At 35.3% G+C, this 19,338-nt stretch overlaps 1 long non-coding RNA gene across 2 annotated transcripts; it reads right to left on the bottom strand.

Moving 5' to 3' along the window:
• Positions 1 to 9,212: 9,212 nt before the first annotated feature.
• LOC128558634 (uncharacterized) lies at positions 9,213 to 12,438 on the bottom strand. 2 transcript variants are annotated; one of them, XR_008371769.1, is made up of 3 exons: positions 12,102 to 12,438; positions 11,172 to 11,305; positions 9,213 to 10,520 (listed from the first exon to the last, which is right to left on the bottom strand). It is a non-coding gene; the product is annotated as an uncharacterized LOC128558634 (long non-coding RNA). The 2 variants fall into 2 exon arrangements; XR_008371768.1 differs by lacking the exon at positions 12,102 to 12,438 and adding an exon at positions 11,904 to 11,998 and having other exon boundaries at positions 9,214 to 10,520.
• Between the last annotated feature and the right edge of the window lie 6,900 nt (positions 12,439 to 19,338).

Genomic DNA, 19,338 nt, shown 5'->3' with positions numbered 1-19,338 from the left:
TTTCGCAGTCATCCCTCGAGGACGACTATGCTACAGACCTTGTAACATTTACAGAAAGTACATAATTATCATCGCTTAGAACATGTTTTAAAAGGGACTGGTCGAGAAAAAGCAGTTTATGTATCAAATTCAACGTTGACAATTTATTTCTCTTGAAATCCTATTCAGCATTATTCGTTATTTCTCTGATCATTAAACAGAAATATCATGTTACTGAAAGCGCTCTTTTGTATTTTATATTGATTTCACCTTCTGACAGGCTCTTCTTACCAAGAATACCGGCATAAGCGTTGAAAACGTATGTCGCAGGTGGCATATGAATTCAGAAATACATGTGTAAGAATGTTCTAATAATTTAAAAACAAATCTATTTCATTTGAGGTTGTTGTTGTAGAGATTTATTTGTGAAGGTGATGAAACTAACGGTCACTCTCAGGAAAGCGAAGATTGGGATTAACATAAACACAGAATTGACTGCCCTTTAAAACACAGTGCTTCCTTCAGATAGACGCAAGACTACTGATCAAAATATTCAATGTTGTTCTTTATGTTTTAGAGAAAACTGTTTGCAAGTTTCAAATGGAAGACAAACCAACACTAACAGAAAGAAGGATGAAAACGAGGAAGACACGCCACTTCTAAAACAAATAAAATACAACGACTGTATAAACTGTTGAATATTTCGTGACCGGAAAGGGATACCGTCTTGAAACAAAGTTACAGTGATAAAGTAAAAGAAAACAGTAATTAACAGGTGAAAAATGCGACACTGATCAGTGTACTAAAACCGTGACTGTAAACAGATAATAGATAAAAGGTAAGGGTAGATTTCCTTGAAGCGCAGATCACCCCCAAAACAGCCATAGAGCCATGCATCGCAAAGTAGCCCACAACAAAAAAAAAAGCTGTAAGGGAAAAATATTGTAGACGGTTTGCTTAAAAAATCCAACAAGTACATTTTAATTACAGTGCAACCTCTGTAGAGCAACACCCTTTGGGAGATACAAATATTGACTGTTATATAGAGGTTGCTGTTCTGGAGAGGTAAATTTGATAGTATATTTTACCTTAGGGAAATTTAGATGATGTTGTTATAAGAGAGGTTTTTGCTTAAGAGAGGGCCGTTCTGGAGAGGTTGTACTGTATATGCAAAATGCAGAAAAGGGGGAGGGGTAAGGGTAGATAAAAGGGTCGGATGTTGGGGGAAAAGTGGAGCAAGTATTAATATTCAAAATGAAAAGCCACGTTCCTTAAACACAGTAACTCTACAACGTAAAAAATAACTGTGAATATGTGAAGCAAAACGAAAGTCTAGTAAAGAAGTGAAGACAAATTAGTCATGAATAGTTATTATTTGCATGCCTTAACTTTCATTAATCTATTCTTGTTTTTTTCCCTGGACTTATAAATAGAACATTTTAAGGTATTTTGTATATATTAGTGAAATAAAAATAATAGCCGCACCATGAGAAAACCAACATAGTGCATTTGCGACCAGCATGGATCAAGACCAGCCTAAGCATCCGCAGTCTGGTCAGGATCCATACTGTTCGCTAACGTTTTCTTTAATTGCAGTAGGGTTTGAAAGCGAACAGTTTGGATCCTGACCAGACTGCGCGGATCTAAGTCAAGTTTGAAACTGGGTTATATGGGATCAAAAACTAGGTCACTAGACCAGATCAAACGAAACTTTTTTTTAACAATCTAGAGAGCATAATTTAAGTTTGAAACTCATGAGAATTGAGAATTGGTCAGAATGTATGTCTTGATGACTTCTAGGTCAAGTTCAAATCTGGGTTATATAGGATCAAAAACTAGGTCACCCGGTCAAATCAAAGAAAAAGCTTGTGAACACCCTAGAGGCCACAGTTGTGGCTCAGTCTTTATGAATCTTAGTCAGAATGTTTGTCTTGATAATCTCTAGGTTAAGTTGGAAATTGGGTAACATCAGGGGTCAGAAACTAGGTCATCAGGCCATATCAAAGGAAAAGCGTGTGAATACTCTAAGGATACATTTTGTGACTCATTCTTTAAGAAGCTTTGTCAGAATGTTTGTCTTGACGATTTCTAGTTCAAGTTTGAATCTGGGTTATGTGGGGTCAAAAACTAGGTCACCCAGTCAAATAAAAAAAGATTGTGAACACTCTAGAGGCCATAACACAGCTGCATTTTTCAGTTGATATGCATGAAACTTGGTCTGAATGTCTGTCTGCATGATATTTCGGATAAATTATTATCTGGGTTATGTGGGTTCAAAAACTAGGTAACCAGGTCAAATAAAAAAATAAGCTTGTTTACACCCTAGGGGGCACATTTTTATTTATATCTTCATAAAACGTGGTCAGTATGTATTGTTATCATGAAGTCTTGGATGATTTCAAATCTGGGTCAATGGGGTCAAAAACTAGGTCACTAGGTCAAATCAAAGGAAAAGCTTGTATACAATCTAGAGGCCACTTTTGTGTTCTATTCTTCCAAAAACTTTGTCAGAATGTTTGTTTACATAAAATTTTGGACAAGTTCGAATCTGGGTCATATTGGGTAAAAAGCTAGGTCACTAGGTCAAACAAAAGAAAATGCTTGTTTACACTCAAAAGGCCACGTTTTTGGTCCAAACGTAATGCAAATTGGTCAGAATATCTGTCTCCATGAAATCACTAGGTAAACCATTTTTACACTGTTATGGTGTGTTAGTCAGGTGAGCGACCTAGGGCCATCTTGGCCCTCTTGTTTATAGTTAAGAATTCAAAAAACAACAGCAAGGATGACAAGTTGTCCATATTTCTAGCTTTAAGATTTTCCTTTTAATCTTTACATCTTTTGTTATTCTTTGTTTTCAACTTAATATATCATTATTCTATTACCATACCACAAGTGCTAAACATTTAATGACAGAAGTTTCTGTACTATTGATCCAAAACATTGGAATAAACTGTTGTTAGAATTACGAAAAAGTAAATCTCCTGATAGATTATAACAAAAATTTAAGACACGGTATTTTAGAGACTTTATATCATTGTTTTAAGTTTTTGGTAATTGTTTCATATGCGATAATAGCTAGTTTTTAAATTGTCTAATTCTATGTGAGTTTTTACATTCATCATTAATATTTAAAGGTTTAATAAATCAAATGTACAACTCCATTGAATATGTCATTGTATAGAAATAGGCGTTTAATCAAATTGATCAGTTTCAGTTTACATAATTGTATGTAAATTCATACACATCTACGCCGTCGTAAAACAACATAAATGGCACAGGTTAAGTAAGTAAGTAAGTAAGTTTTATTTGGCACAGGTGTACATGACATGGCAATATAGCGATAAAACAAATGACAAATCAATGCATAATAAATATTAAATAGTGTCAAACCAACAAATCATTAGACAGTTATATCATATTACTCAGCAAAGCCATGTAATGCTCACCATTACCAGGGATAACACAAAAAAGATGAAATGATTCTTCTTATTTCCATTGTGGTCCCTGTTAATTGGCGGCATGACACAGAAAGTAATGTTTAACTATTATACTTTTGAGTAATAAAGCAAGATACATAACTTTAAATACTAAATAATTTATGAAAGCTAATTGAGATCACATATATGTATCACAGTAAAAGATTTATCACATAATATTTCATGAGGAATGATCAATGAATGATAATATGATCACAAAGTTGTCAGCCAAAATCTGACGAAAATAAAAATATTCATACTTTAAAAATGTAAGTATAGCTACATTTAAATGAAATCAGTACAACAGCAAAACTAAAAAATACAAATGACTGAGATAAGAATTATATTTCTAAGAATTGTCTGTTTAAATCAGTTAAAAGATTTTAACATACTACAACTGAAAGACTATTAAAATCAATTAGGCATTAAATAGGATTTGATGGCATGCTTAAATGAATGGGAAGATTCAATATCCCTAAGATGTTGAGGGAGACCATTCCACAAAACAATCACATTGTAAGCAAAAGACTTTCTACCAAAGCTACCCATCCTCTCTGGCAAAAAAAACCGACCAGTATCAACAAAGGAATAATTAGAATCAAAAGAATTTGATGATGGAAGTGCAGACACTATAGATCTGGTAAAATGGTCATGGGCTGGAAAATGGGATGTAGAATGCTCCTTAAGATATTCCGGTGCAGTGCCTGACTTTATTCTATGGACATGACAGAGAGTTATCTGATCTACTTTTTTTGAGACAGGCAACCAATTTAGAGACTTGAATTGCTCTGACTATCCATGTTCAAAACAAATCTGATCATTTTGTTTTGAGTAGTTTGAAGCCTATTTTTCCAATACTTGGTCAAACTTGGATACCAACTAGAGCATACATAATCAAAATGACACTGTATCAGAGACATTACTAAAAGCTTCTTAGTATGAAGATCCAAGAATTGATTCTTTCTATGAAGGAATTTTAACCGGGCATTAGACTTTGTGACCACTGAACCTGCAATTTCATCACCTGAAAGATTGTGGTCTAATGTAGCACCCAGATACTTCACTGAACTGGTTGCTTGAATGTTTGTACATTACAAGAAACATTTAAAACATTTTGTGTTTTTAACCTTGGCTTAGACCAAAGAGAATAGACTCTGTTTTACCAAGATGGAGTGAAAGCTTGTTATCAATAAGCCATTCACTTACATTTTCCATTTCCATAGATAAAATAGACTCAGCATCAGCTATACTTTTCCCATATACAAGAATTCCAATACAGTTTTAACTTATTGTTGACCACAGCTGACATATCATTGACATAGATTAAAAATAAAATGGGACCAAGGATTGAACCTTGGGGAACCCCGCAGGTTACAGGGGCACGATTGGAATGGACACCTGAAACAGCAACTAACTGGTGTCTATCAGAAAAATATGATTGGAACCAGAGAACAGCATCTGAACTAAGGCCAATTGCATTCAGTTTCATTAACAAAATACTATGATTAACTGTATCGAACGCCTTCTGTAAATCCAGCAGAACCATTCCAACCATGTTACCTTTATCCATTTGAAACTTGACAAAATCTTAAAGATGGATAAGACATGTATCCGTGGAAAATCTACGTCTGAACCCCGACTGAAAACTGTATAATTTTTTTTTCTCATTCAAGTAACCTTCCATTTGATCATTTGTAATACTTGAACGTTAACATGACCGACATGTTTGGTTAACTCTAACATTCAAGCTATTATGATCTAAGAGAAGTCATATATGATACAACTGAACATCATTTAATTGTACTTAACACACGCATGTCTCTTTTCTGATTTTTAGATGGCCTTATTTTGTGGTTGTTTCGATGTAAATGAGGTATGAAACCAAAATTTGGAGTTCTGTTTTGCGCCATATAACCTATACTGTGTTGATGCGCCGTAAAACCCAAATAAATAAATTATTTTGTGGTTGTTCCACAAACAAGCTATTGTCTCTAGTTCCTTGTGCAAAAAAGCCAAAAGTTTTTCTAAACGCTAGGCACTGGCTGGGTTATTATTTTACTTGTTTACATAATAAAACAAAGACTGAAACATTTTACGAGTTCATGTACCAACAGCAGTTACGCAAAATGGCGGTACCCCAACGTGCTCTTTCACGTGTTTGTTTCGTTCTTGTTATCTATTTGTTATACTTAGTCTATGCTATTTTGTGTAGATGTCTATCGCCTTCACATCCTCCCCTACATCACTGGAGGGATTTGTTTGTTTCCAAACGTAGCTATTCCAACTGGAACTTTGTCCCGATTTTACTTCGCTGACAATTCTAGGACATCGCTAGAAGTGTACACATTTTACAAAAATGCTAATATAAATTTAAATTGTCAAACACAGTTTTGAATGATTCGGTCAAAATTTATTCAAGACCTCTATCCACCATGGGCTTGCAGCTTGTATGCATTTAGGCCATACCAAATTGATTTGTCGTTCATCGGAACTACCGCATCAACGATTTCATTCCCGAGAAAAAGAGAAAAAAATTCACCCGCCCGCACGTACATAAAAATCTCCGAAAAAAAAATTTTTTTTCTGCTTACGCGGTCCGGAATGATAACGGCAAAACAGGTTTTATCGCTGTTTTAATACCTCAAAGTGATATTGATTGGAATTCATGCGTTCGTAATACATGTAGCTGATGACTCAAACTCAAAAAGTCGGGAATTATGATGTTTTCATCATTTGTTTTAAATCTGGAGTGTCTGTGCTAGTGCCACACATGGCCGTCGATGTGCCGGTAGGTGATGAAGTAGGCATGTTCTACGATTGTTCAATACAGTGAAAAGAATAAGCCCGACTTGTAAGACGTGCACGGGTATTCAATTAAAAATATTTGGATTAAACATAGAAATATTGTTCAGATAAAGTTGTCAAACCATTTGTTATCAGTTGTTTAGTTCATTATTTTAGATCTCGAGCCAAAGCCAGTGCTTTCTTAAAAAAAAAGTTTGTTCACAGATCCTGACTGATCCATCACATTTGTCTGGGGCCCAGATCGTTTTGAACGAAACTTCTTTAGTACTGCAGTCAAATATTCTATCAAAATGCATATATTCAACTTAAAAAAATGTTTAGCTTTTCAAGTAAATAGTGTAGATATAAAAAATAATTCCTGTCGTATTGTAACCCCAATTTTCCCTGTTAGTATATTAATTTGCTGTGAATTGATTGAAAGAAAGAATCTGAAAAAAAACAGACCTTCCCAACTCAAAATTTCTTGGTCAGTCAAGGCACAAGAAATAACACTTTTAAGAGTGGCCATATTGGGATCATTTTTTGTCCGTCTGTTATAATTTTTGACTGAAAATTCACAAATGAGCCTATACCACAAAAACTTAAGCTAGCCTGATCTATAATTAAGAAATTATTCCAATAGGATTCGAGCAATGTCGAAGCATTTAATTGTGTGCCCAACTCCGTTTGATCTCATTGGTCAAGTGACTTATTACTTGCCCCTCACCTCTACCGTTTGGAGTTTCTCTAGGGGCACAAAGTTGCTCATGTGTCGAAGCCATCTAACTGGGTTTCAGGAGATATGTTAATTATTCCACTTGGGTGCCCATTTTTTGTTAAATATTCCTCAACCTCTACAGTTAAATGGGCACGCATACAGATTAATGTAGAACAATCAAAATTAAAAATAAGACACTCATCCCTTAGTAATTATAAATACAAAATAAAAACAAAGTGATTCAATGAGTTTTGGCAAGAATTTATTTGCAAAACTATTCATGTAGTCTTTAAAACATATAGAAAAGCTATCTACTGTGTTAGTCACACTGTAAATGTTAAAGTTCTGTGTTATTCTTAAAGAAATGTTAACTTCATGTATAATCATAACTGCAAAAAAAAAAAAAAAAAAAAAAAAAAAAAAAAAATACCCGCTCGCTCCATGTAAAAGCTATCCGCCTCTGAAAAAATCAAAATTGAGAAAAAAAAATTCACTCGCTCGCTCCCATTTTTTTTTGAAAATTTTCCGAAGAACTATGAATCAATTTGGTATGGCCTTACCTTGCAACTTTTTTAAACACGGGAAAGTTATAGACTGCAGATCAAATGAGACATATACATGCGTTGTTTCAAACTGTTATCTTTAGAAAAATAATAATTCAACTTGTAAGCAACTTGATAATAATATAGTAAGAACGTTTTGTTATAATGATGGAATATGTATTTAAAATCAGGTGACTGGGAAAATCCAGAAATCTAAATTATTCTTGTAATGCCAGTTAACGACACGGTAGTGGAAGGAGAACTTTAACTATCGACCTATGCCTCGGCGGAATTATCATCGACATTTCGTTTCTTTTGAAGAGTGATTTTCATAGAAAAATGATTTTATGGAGGTCATCTGGGACTTAGGCCGCCATATTGGACTTGTTCTGTTTTCATAATAGAGCTTATTTGTAGCTTAAAATTTCTTTATACTATTATGCTACTTTTCTTTATTATCTTGCCATATATAAAATGCTAGAGCAAATGCTAGAGCATTTTCTTATAAAATGTTAATTATGGCGGCCATCATGGATTTTGGCGGCCATTTTGAATATTCATAACCGGCTTCCCAGGCTAAATAAAGCATTATACATCCATCTACAATCATACTTTTCACAGAAAGTGCACAATTGTTTCATGAATTTCTTGCACCAGTTTTACCACAAGGTTTGTTTAGTGTCAGTATATACTATACTGGGGTATATTGTTCGGTAGGTCGGTCGGTCGGTCGGTCGGTCGGTCTGTCGGTCGGTCGGAAAGTTGATAGGGAGATTGGTCATCACCAGCAGATGACCCCTATTGATTTTGAGGTCTGTATGTCAAAGGTCAAGGTCACAGTGACCCTGAATAGTAAAACGGTTTCCGGATGATACCTCAAGAACGCTTGGGCCTAGGGTCACGAAAGTTGACAGGAAGGTTGGTCATGGCCAGCAAATGATTTGTATTGATTTTGAGGTCAGTATGTCAAAGGTCAAGGTCACAGTGACCAGGAACAGTAAAATGGTTTCCAGGCAATAACTCTAGAACACTTTGGCCTAGTATCAGGAAAATTAATAGTTAGGTTGGCCATGACCAGCAGATGACTCCTATTGATTTTGAGGTCATTAGGTCAAAGTTCAAGGCCACATTGGTCAGGAACAGTTAAAACGGTTTCTGATCTTCTTGTCCAAAACCATAGGGCCTAGGGCTTTGATATTTGATATGTAGCAAAATGTAGTAGTCCTCTACCAAGATGTTCAGGTTATTTCCCTGGGGTCAAATATGGCCCCACCCCGGGGGTCATATGGATTATATAGACTTATATAGGAAAAAACTTTGAAAAACCTCTTGTCCAAAACCACAGGGCCTAGGGCTTTGATATTTGTATATGACATCATCTAGTGGTCCTCTACTAAGATTGTTCAAATTATTCCCCTAGGGTCAAATATGGCTCCGCCCTGGGGATCACATGGTTTACATAGACTTATATAGGGAAAAACTTTGAAAATATTCTTGTCCAAACCACAAAGACTATGGCTTTGATATTTTGTAATGTAGCATCATTTAGTGGTTCTCTACCAAGTTTGTTCAAATTATCCCTCTAGGGTCAAATATGGCCCCGCCCCAGGTGTTATCAGGCCTAAGACCACAGTTATTTTTACTATATGTTCTATATAGGCACTGGACACTATAGCAATTTTGCATGCATTCCATCCCCTATAAAAATACCTGAACTCAACAGAACTATCCAAGAGAAATAATTCCAGCCACAGTAAACATTGGGTTGACCGGCTCTTTTTTCCACCATTTTGAACCAAATCACATGCGTATGAAGAATACTCTCTAGATGGCCGCAAACAGGCAAAACAGGCCCTATCAAAAAGTCATGTTATGCATATTCTGACATTTGCATTCTGTCAAATTGTACATGTACCTACTATTTCATATCTCCTCTATTAAATCATGCCATTTATTGCAGGTCTTTCACTCAAAAATTCACCAATATTCACCATCAAACAGAGGAACTATTTTCCGCGTAACCACTTCCATATTGTCAACCAAGGGCAAATAACTGTGGTCTTGTGCCTATTTAGACCTATTTTTCTCTCCAAACTAAAAAATATTTTACCAGTATAATCTCAGATGTATAGCAAATTAAATCTGAAAGTTACACCTTTGTTGAACTATGCACTAAAATTTGACAGCTTCCAATGTTACACATGGTATCGGTCAAATCTGAGCAAAAAAAAAAGTTCGCGTACTTTTCAGATGAAAAAAAACGCAAAATTCTATAACTTTTTTGTTTGATGAGATTTTCACCCAAAATAAAAAACAGCATGTTTCCTTAATATACATCTATCCAAATTAAGAGCCACTTCAAGTCTGATTACAATATCACTATTCCAATTTTAAGGAAAACTATTCATATTACAAAAAGCACGTCAAAACGCGGAGTCTACTCACACGAAAAAGTAAAATGTGAACTAAGAAAAATCCTGTAGCTGTCAAATTTGCCCTTTTTAAGCAGCCCAGTATGTGGCAGATATGAGAATGAATAACTTTTGTACATATATGTGTCATATACTTTTCAGTGATCATTCATTTATGGCTACCCTAGGTAAAATGAGCCAAACAGCTCTGAAAAATCCAATATGTGAGCTTACTAAAAAGCTTATGAGTCTTTCTGGAATGAATATTTCACTCAAATCTTACAGTTTACAGGCATTCAGTGCACTCTGTAAATGAAACATGCACACCATGACCATTTACACTGCACAAAATCTTACACTGTGTATCACAGCTGAGCATTCTGGCAAAACAGCCCCTATCTCTATAAAGAATGATTTTAATGTACATCACTGCCTGCTGAATGTTCCAAACTGGCTTAATTTCAGCAAAAACCTAAATAAATATCAACCTGAGAAAATACAACTGGTGCTCCTAATTTTTCCTGTGACTAATATCAATGGAAGTGACCCTTCGTGTGACCGAAACAGGATCTTCTGTGTGACTGGAAGGCCTTCGGCCGAACAACATCTGAAATACGAGTCGAGCTAGTCATAATTTCTTAGAATGAATACTTAATCAGTTTACATGATTGTATGTATGTGCAAACTATATTTCAAAACAATCTGACTGCAAAGAAAGTGTGAAATGCTAAAAAGTGCCCCTCAAAGCAACTTTTCTATGAATATTTATATCACAGTCTCCTTTCCCCATACTGAAACTGTCATAATGTAATATTAAACCTCAAATTCAAGTCTTATGTAAGTAAAATGTGTCATAACAAACAGTCTGAATAACAAAACTATCAATCACAAAGCAGTCTGTCCAGTTTCCTTGCTTTACTGACTGCTAGATCTGAAGCAATGTTTACTATTTTCAGGTGAAATTAGCTACAATCAGAACTGAGTATTCACACTGGGAATACAGCTTACTGCATCAACAATTATGAACAAATTCCTGTCCAATTTCATGGTAACTGATTATAAATGTTATCTCACTACCACACATGATTTAGAAAGTAGTCATTATGGCAAAACTGGCTGAAATAATGTTATTCCACTACAATTCTATTTTCTGGCTTTTTTCCGCTTGCCGATGCAATTTAACGAAGTCTATTAAATTTTACAAAATCACAGAAAGTACCTGATCTTGATTAAAAGCATCTAAAATGGAATTATTTACCCATTCACAACACCGAACAACTGTCTTCGGTCAAATCTGAGAAGCTGTAGACATATATGTACAAAGGCGGTCAATCCCCGTCTATGCGACAAACTTCACATTGTCCGAGCGCTCTCATTTCAGGTTTTTAGGTACTAAAAGTGTAAGAAATCCAACAGAATAAGTAAATATACAATTCAGGACCTCAGATATGATGATTTATGCTCAATTAAGCATTAAGGAAACCAATATGCAAGTCTAGTATGTGAAAATCTGACTGTTTTCCTTCAAAATCAATTAAAATATGCCAATTTCAGGCCTAATCTGTCCAATTTTCAAGCCCTTGAACTGATTTTTCTTGCACAGATTTTTTATGATTACACATATTTCACTATTCAGACTGTGTGTACTGTGTAAATTCAAGTAACCAAAAGAGCAATTTTATGTAAACAAGAATAGAAAAAAATACATATCTGACTTTAGGTCAGATTTCTTCAGTCGCAGCTCAAATTTGTAAAAAATCAAAAAATATCACATCGCGGCATTTGTAATACCCCATTTTGTTTCCCGCATACCGGTTTCAAACAAAGAACTTATAAAAATGCATTTCATGCAAGAAAACCTGCAAAATTAGAAAAAATCCAGAAATATGTAAACTGAAAGTAGGATTTTTCACAAGTTTCAAGTGCATGTATACTTTTTATCCAAACTGAAGCAATTTCAGCAAATGTAATGATTAATCTAAATATTTACCAGATTTCTATGCCTACCAGCCATTCACTGTCAAAATTTCAGCCATGTAGATTGAAAAATAACAAAAATATTGACAATTTGCTTTCTGACATTTTCCACTATATCAGGCCTAAGACCACAGTTATTTTTACTATATGTTCTATATAGGCACTGGACATTATAGCAATTTTGCATGCATTCCAACCCCTATAAAAATACCTGAACTCAACAGAACTATCCAAGAGAAATAATTCCAGCCACAGTAAACATTGGGTTGACCGGCTCTTTTTTCCACCATTTTGAACCAAATCACATGCGTATGAAGAATACTCTCTAGATGGCCGCAAACAGGCAAAACAGGCCCTATCAAAAAGTCATGTTATGCATATTCTGACATTTGCATTCTGTCAAATTGTACATGTACCTACTATTTCACATCTCCTCTATTAAATCATGCCATTTATTGCAGGTCTTTCACTCAAAAATTCACCAATATTCACCATCAAACAGAGGAACTATTTTCCGCGTAACCACTTCCGTATTGTCAACCAAGGGCAAATAACTGTGGTCTTGTGCCTCATATGGTTCATATAGACTTATATAGGGAAAAACTTAGAACCTCCATGTCCATAACTTACATCATTCAAATTTGGACCACATGTATAGTTTTGAGTGGCAAGATGAACCTTGACATGAGTTGACCTTGATCTTGACCTAGTGACCTACTTTCAAATTTCTATAGCTACAGCCTTCAAATTTGGACCACATGCATAGATTTGTCAACCGAAAAACATTGACCTCGTTATTGACCTAGTGACCTACTTTCACATTTTTGAAGGTACAGGCTTCAAATTTGGACCACATGCATAGTTTTTTGTTCCAAAATAAAATTTGACCGTGATTTTGACCTAGTGACCTACTTTCACATTTCTCAAGCTACAGCCTTCAAATTTGAACCACAAGCATAGTTTTGTGTACTGAAATGAACTTTGTTCTTGAGATTGACCTAGTGACCTACTTTCACATTTCTCAAGCTACAACCTTCAAATTTGAACAAATGCATAGTTTTGTGTACCGAAATGAACTTTGATCTTGAGATTGACATAGTGACCTACTTTAACATTTCTGAAGGTACAGGCTTCAAATTTGGACCGCATGCATAATTTTGTGTTCTGAATTGAAATATGACGTTGATTTTTACCTATTACCTACTTTCACATTTCTCAAGCTACAGCCTTCAAATTTGAAGCACATGCATAGTTCTATCTACCAAAATGAACTTTGACCTTGAAATTGATCTAATGACCTGCTTTCACATTTCTCAAGCCACAGCTTTCAAATTTGGACCACATACACATTGTTTTGTACCGAAATGAAATTTGACATTGATTTTGACCTTGAGCTAGTCTTGAAATTTGGAACATTCAAAAATGGCTCAGTGGATGGCGCCAAGATCACTCTGTAATCTCTTGTTAGGTTAATAGCTTAAAGGTCAAGGTCAGATTAAACCAGAATGGAAGAACTTATGTTTACAGTGAGCATATAATTTCTGTTCCTTGTGCAATTACTGAATGCATCAAGGGGTGCATTTCGTGCTCGATGAGCTCTTGTTCAAATTTTAAGTCGATGGTGAAGGTCACATGAGGGGCAAGGTCATTTATATTAGGCCAATTTGTAGGTCTTGCCACAAGGATTGTTGAGCGTGAGTATGAACTGTATAGGGTCATTATTGTGGGTTGTAGGCAATCCGGTTCTTATGTGAAAAAAAACGGACAGTTCTGTCGCTATAAGTCCTGGGCAGGCATAACATTGCTAGAAATAGATTGTTTTCTGTTTGATAAATGGGCAACAAAAGTTTAAGAAAATTGTAAACAAAACTTTATTCCGCTTTTCTGATGCGTTGCTTTTACCATGCATTTTTCATTTCTTGTAGCCAGTTCGTCTTTTGAGTTCAAACATATACACACATGTTTCAGCTTCTGGTAATATTAGGCGCAACACTCCCTTTTGATTGTATTTCACTTTTCACTGTCTTAGCCACGTTCTTACACAGAAAAGAAGTAAGATTTTGATACAGAGCATCAAATCCCGGAGAACTGAATTTATTGTGCTGTGCATAACACGGTGTGCATCGCGAGTTACTTGTGCTGCGACTGTTATAAATCGTTTATGTGAAAGGGTCATTGATGAAAGTTGCCCCCAAACACACTTACCATCTTGATTTTCTTCTTTGCTCACAAAACACACGCTAAGCCTCATTCTGAAACCCACGCACCAGCATCCTGACGAATAAAAACGAAATTATCACACAACTATATATGTATAATGATTTATGTCCTAACTGTAACCTCGAAAGTGAGATTAGGGAACACTTATTTTATCAATGCCCTTGTACTTTTTGTTTTAGCTCAGGAAGAGAACTGGCTGAGAAACGAATGTAATATTGTCATTGATATAATTGATATATGGTCATAATTGTTTTTATTAAACACAGCCTAATATCAGATGTATTAATACAACTGTAGAGAAAATTGTAATGGATATCTAGAACTAAATCTTTTGCATATTAAAGTAGACAATATATAACTTCACTGAGTAAAGAAAAATACGAAAAAGTTAGGTTAAAAAGTAAAGTATCTCTTGACAACTTATTAACTTTTTCTAATCTTTAGTAAAGTCATAACAGTAACATTCATCACATGTATATATTTGCAAGGGGGATAGAGGTAAGATCCCCGACCCTATTCCAACTATGACAGGGTATAATAAAAGGTTACCATATCGGGTGTAAAATATAAACATGCTTTACTTACTAAATCTTAAACATTGCTTCTACGTCTTTTGTAGCCGCCCCTCGATATAGACTGAATTTCCAACCTTGTAACACTAAATGCATTCCATCTTTCGCGTGTTGTAAAACGTGACTGGTTAAGGAAACATAGACCTCAAATTCAAGGCTGCTTTCAACATTCAGCATTATTTGTTATTTCCCATTATAAAGAGATATGAGCCGTGCCATGGGAAAACCAACATAGTGGGTTTGCGACCAGCATGGATCCAGACCAGCCTGCGCATCCGCGCAGTCTGGTCAGGATCCATGCTGTTCGCTAACAGTTTCTCCGGTTCCAATAGGTTTTAAAAGCGAACAGTATTGAGCCTGACCAGACTGCGCGGATGCGCAGGCTGGTCTGGATCCATGCTGGTCGAAAACCCACTATGTTGGTTTTCTCATGACACGGCTCATATCATATTACTGTCAGCGTTCTCCTGTGTTTTAAATTGATTTCTTATATTCTATATAAAACCTACAAGGATCTCAGAAACCGGGATATCGGTGTAAGTAATGAAAGCGTTCTGTTAGAAAGTTTTATGTTTAGTTGTCATCGGGTAACACATATAGGCGATTCTTGAGAAAAAAAACAACAACAACAAAAAACGTATAGTAATTTTATTGCAGGGATTGTGCAATGTATATACAGATGATGCTTCGAATCAAAATACTTTCCTGATTCTACCAGGTGGTGTAAAGCTTTAATACAATAAACTCTTATCCAGAAGCAGAAGATCGACTCAATGTTTCGTAATTACCACGCCGTTCTGTTTGTTTACAATCTTAATTGTAATGTTTAGATATTATTATGTTTTTAGAAGATGTAGACATTGGTAATATCGAGTTTTTTCCATCGCAAAGCAAACAAAGGGCGATATTTAACAAGCGAGTTTAAGACAAAAGAAGGAAAACATATAGGACAAACAATGTATCTGTATGTATGAAACTGGATATCTCTTGCTCTAAATGGTAATGTATAATGATATCATGTATATCAAACAGAAAAAATATTGAATGGTACTCGAAACCTATTTCTAGGTAAAAAAGGGGCCATAACAAAGCAAAGATCCTTGTCCTAGTTATGTAATAATTTCTGACTTTGCGAATTAAAGTTAAAAATAAAGTTATGTAAAATGCTTTTAATTAAGAAATTATTTATAGCAAAAGAGTGCTTTAACGCGATTTATGCACGAGTGGCAGTTATACGTCGGCCTAATAATTTCACGAGGGTTCAGTCCGAGTGAACTTAATATGTGAACGACGTATAACCGCCCGAGTGTATAAATAGTGTTTAAACACGGTGTAGTATGAGATTCGTCAGCCCCGTAATATCTGTCAGTGCACATGCGCACAATATTGTTTACTTCCGGTGTGAAAAGTGTAAGACAGGGCAATGAAATTTGGGGTGTTTTCAGCGAATTAGGTAACATGGAAGTGTGTTGTAAAGAGATAGCATTAGCAATTCAGAGGCGAATCGATTACTGACCGATTACTGTTTGTTTTCACTGCTGACATGAAAAAACAATAGTACATTCTTCTTTAAAAGAGCATCTCAGTAACGCGCTGTTATGTTTGTATTTGAAATGACAAGTAGATTCTAACTACAGGCCCATATTTATCCATTTGATAAACTTTTAAAATGTAAAAAATGACAACATTTTTGCCAAACTTTCACTTTTTCCAAGTCGAAAACTAAAAGATTTTTGATGTTCTGAAGGTAGAAATAAGCATGTAGGCAAGATAACTCCTGCAAACACTTGATTCATCATTCATGTGTCCACAAAAAAACTGGAATGCTCGTTTCACTTTTAAATCAGCTTTATTGTGCTGCATTTAGGGTATCTTAAATACTGTATGACTATTAAGACAGGAAATTTTGCAGATTGGAAAATATACACTTTATTCAAAGTGAAAGTATATGGAACAATATTAAGGCAAAAATTGCATATTGCCTTCTTGCGTACACGTGTCTCTGTTTGACAAGTTGACTGCTTGATTTTGACATTCGGAATCCCATCTTGCATTCTTACATGTACATGCCTTTATTTGATATTCAGTTTGATTTGATTTTGCCTGCTTCATATATTCGTCTCGCTTTCGGACATGCTGTAATCTGATATATTACCTCATCATACTGACTAGTGGTTCCGTACATCTTGCCTTCTTGGAGCGTCAATGGTGTATACTTCTTGGTGAAAACAACTTAAGCGGTTCCTTAATGTGATTGCAAGGAGCTGGGTTATGAAATAATTTCAGTGCATTCTTAAATTCTTGTTCAGGTGGAGATAACCCCTTTGTACGGAAACACACGAACTGTACCGAGAGTGTTAAGACTACACGTCCGGTAACCGCACTAAACACCATATATTCCAATTTGAATCCAAGTAAAATGAGCATATTTTTCGAGACTCTACCTTTAATCGGATATATAAATAGCGCGCTATAAATAGCCTACAGAACAGAATTATGTCATCACCTGAGTACTACCGTAGTCGAAATAATTACACGTTCATACATGTAATGTTTGTGACGCTGACAGGCAATCTAAATGGGGATATATTGCCCATATGAAAAAATATCACAATATTTCCTAGGATCGCGTCAAATTAGTTGGACTACTGTTGCTTATTCAAAGGAGACATGATATTGAACATTTTGAAAAATGTGAGTACACTTTTAGCTATTATAATTCATTTAATTTCAAATGTAAACAAACGTTTGACCTCACCCAACCTATTGTCATATGGGGCTGATTAAACATAAATATTCATTACATTTTCTGGAGAGTGTACGTAGGGAAGGTTTGGGGGGAGCGGAGTGGCAAGCCCGATCCAGTGCTAGATAATCCGTGTCCTACCTCCTTCCCTCTCCCTGCTCCTTCCTCCACTTGGTTGAAGAGTTTCAGAGGAAATTCCGAAATAGATCTGTGCAAAATATTTAAGTGTATGTTCGTTTGCAACTCCATTTTTCAGCAGTATTTCAGTTAAGTAACAGCGGACAGTTAACCTAACCAGTTCCTGGATTCTGTACCAGTACATACCTGTTCTCCACAAGTAACTGCCAACTTCCCCACATGAATCAGAAATGGGGGACGAATGATATCACACACGTCATTTATCAAATCGTCACGGAGAACATACGCCCCGCCTGGGGATCGAACTCAAAAACCCAAAATCAGTAGATTTGTGCTATGATCCTTACTATAAGTATTGAACTAAATGAGTGAGTTTTGGTGAGAAACTGCTTGATTTGAAAGAAACTTTGTGAGGACAGAGGATGTTACTAAAGTGTTTCAGAGAAAATAGTCAGCATTTTCAGATTAGCATTACAAGGACATTTTCACAGTCCTTTTAGTGTAAATAAAATATATAATATACACAATTACATGTAGAAATTCAGTGTGCACATTTTGATTAACACTTCGCTACTGTATGACATTTTCTTATCTGAAACCTGCCATGAATATCTGTCAAATTTTCTTTGTGCCTTTGAATTTTGGTGTTTTGCAGTACCTGATGTATTTTACAGGATTTTTTTCTTCAGAGCACTGTGGTCAGCATTTGTCTCACGTGAACTGTGGAGACATTTGGATACTGTACCTGAAAGTTCATCACAAAGTGCTGGTGTTTTGATATCTACAAGTCGTGTATGTTTTATATAAATATGTTAAAGCCTTTAGATAATTCTTAAAAGAACGAACGTTCTAAGCATTTTACATTTGTTAAGTATGCGTTTGTTAAGTATTGCTTTAATGAATATTTTTAACAGCATTTAGTTTTATTATGGTGAAAAAAACTAAAAATGGCCGTACTGAAGGATGAATAACATCAAAATATCATTTTATACCCCCCGCTTTGAAACGGGACGTATTATATGATCACTAAAGTTGTCCGCTTTCTAACTTGAGCAGTTCTTATCCAACGTTACAGTGTATCTTGGTATCATAACTCGGTAAAGTTTGACAGTCAGCTGGATTATCCCAGTGTCTGTTGTATCACGGCCGATGGTTTACTTAGACTAAACTAAAAAAAAATCTGACAGACTGAGTGTAAACTGTTACTTAGGTACTTTTTATCCAATGTTCACCAACCTTGTTACAATGTTAATGAGCATAAAATCTCAGACAAATTCGATAACCTAATAATACTCTAAGGCACTCTGGAATAATAGCCCTTTAACAAGAAAATCGCAAAATTGGCAGTGTCCCTCGTTTATCATATCCAATCTTAATCAAACTTAAGCATAATGTTTATGGGCATGTTATATTGGCCAAGTTCAATAACAAACAGAATAGTCCTCGAGGCTCTGGAATCCGTCAACATTTAGAAAACTGACAACTAGTCTGCTGAATAGGAATAGTACTCAAAAAGTCAAAAGTAATGTTTTGTGACGTATATTGTGACAGTCTGGCTCTCATGTTTAACTAGTATTGAGAAAATAAAAATGATTAACCATTGAAACATTTTAATGTTAATGAAAAAAATGTACAGCTTCTTTTTTTTCTATTTTTATCACATTTCAGTTCTAGCGCCACAAGTTTCTATATATTTTATTCATTAAAGAGTGTTTTTGTGAAACAAAATCTTCTGAAATATGAACGGCGTCACTGTGGAAGTGTTTTTATAA

This window comes from Mercenaria mercenaria, chromosome 7, assembly GCF_021730395.1.
Source record: "Mercenaria mercenaria strain notata chromosome 7, MADL_Memer_1, whole genome shotgun sequence".
Taxonomy (NCBI): Eukaryota; Metazoa; Mollusca; class Bivalvia; order Venerida; family Veneridae; genus Mercenaria; species Mercenaria mercenaria.
The sequence above is the reverse complement of the archived record's forward strand: the minus strand, read 5'-3'. Positions and strand labels throughout refer to the sequence as shown.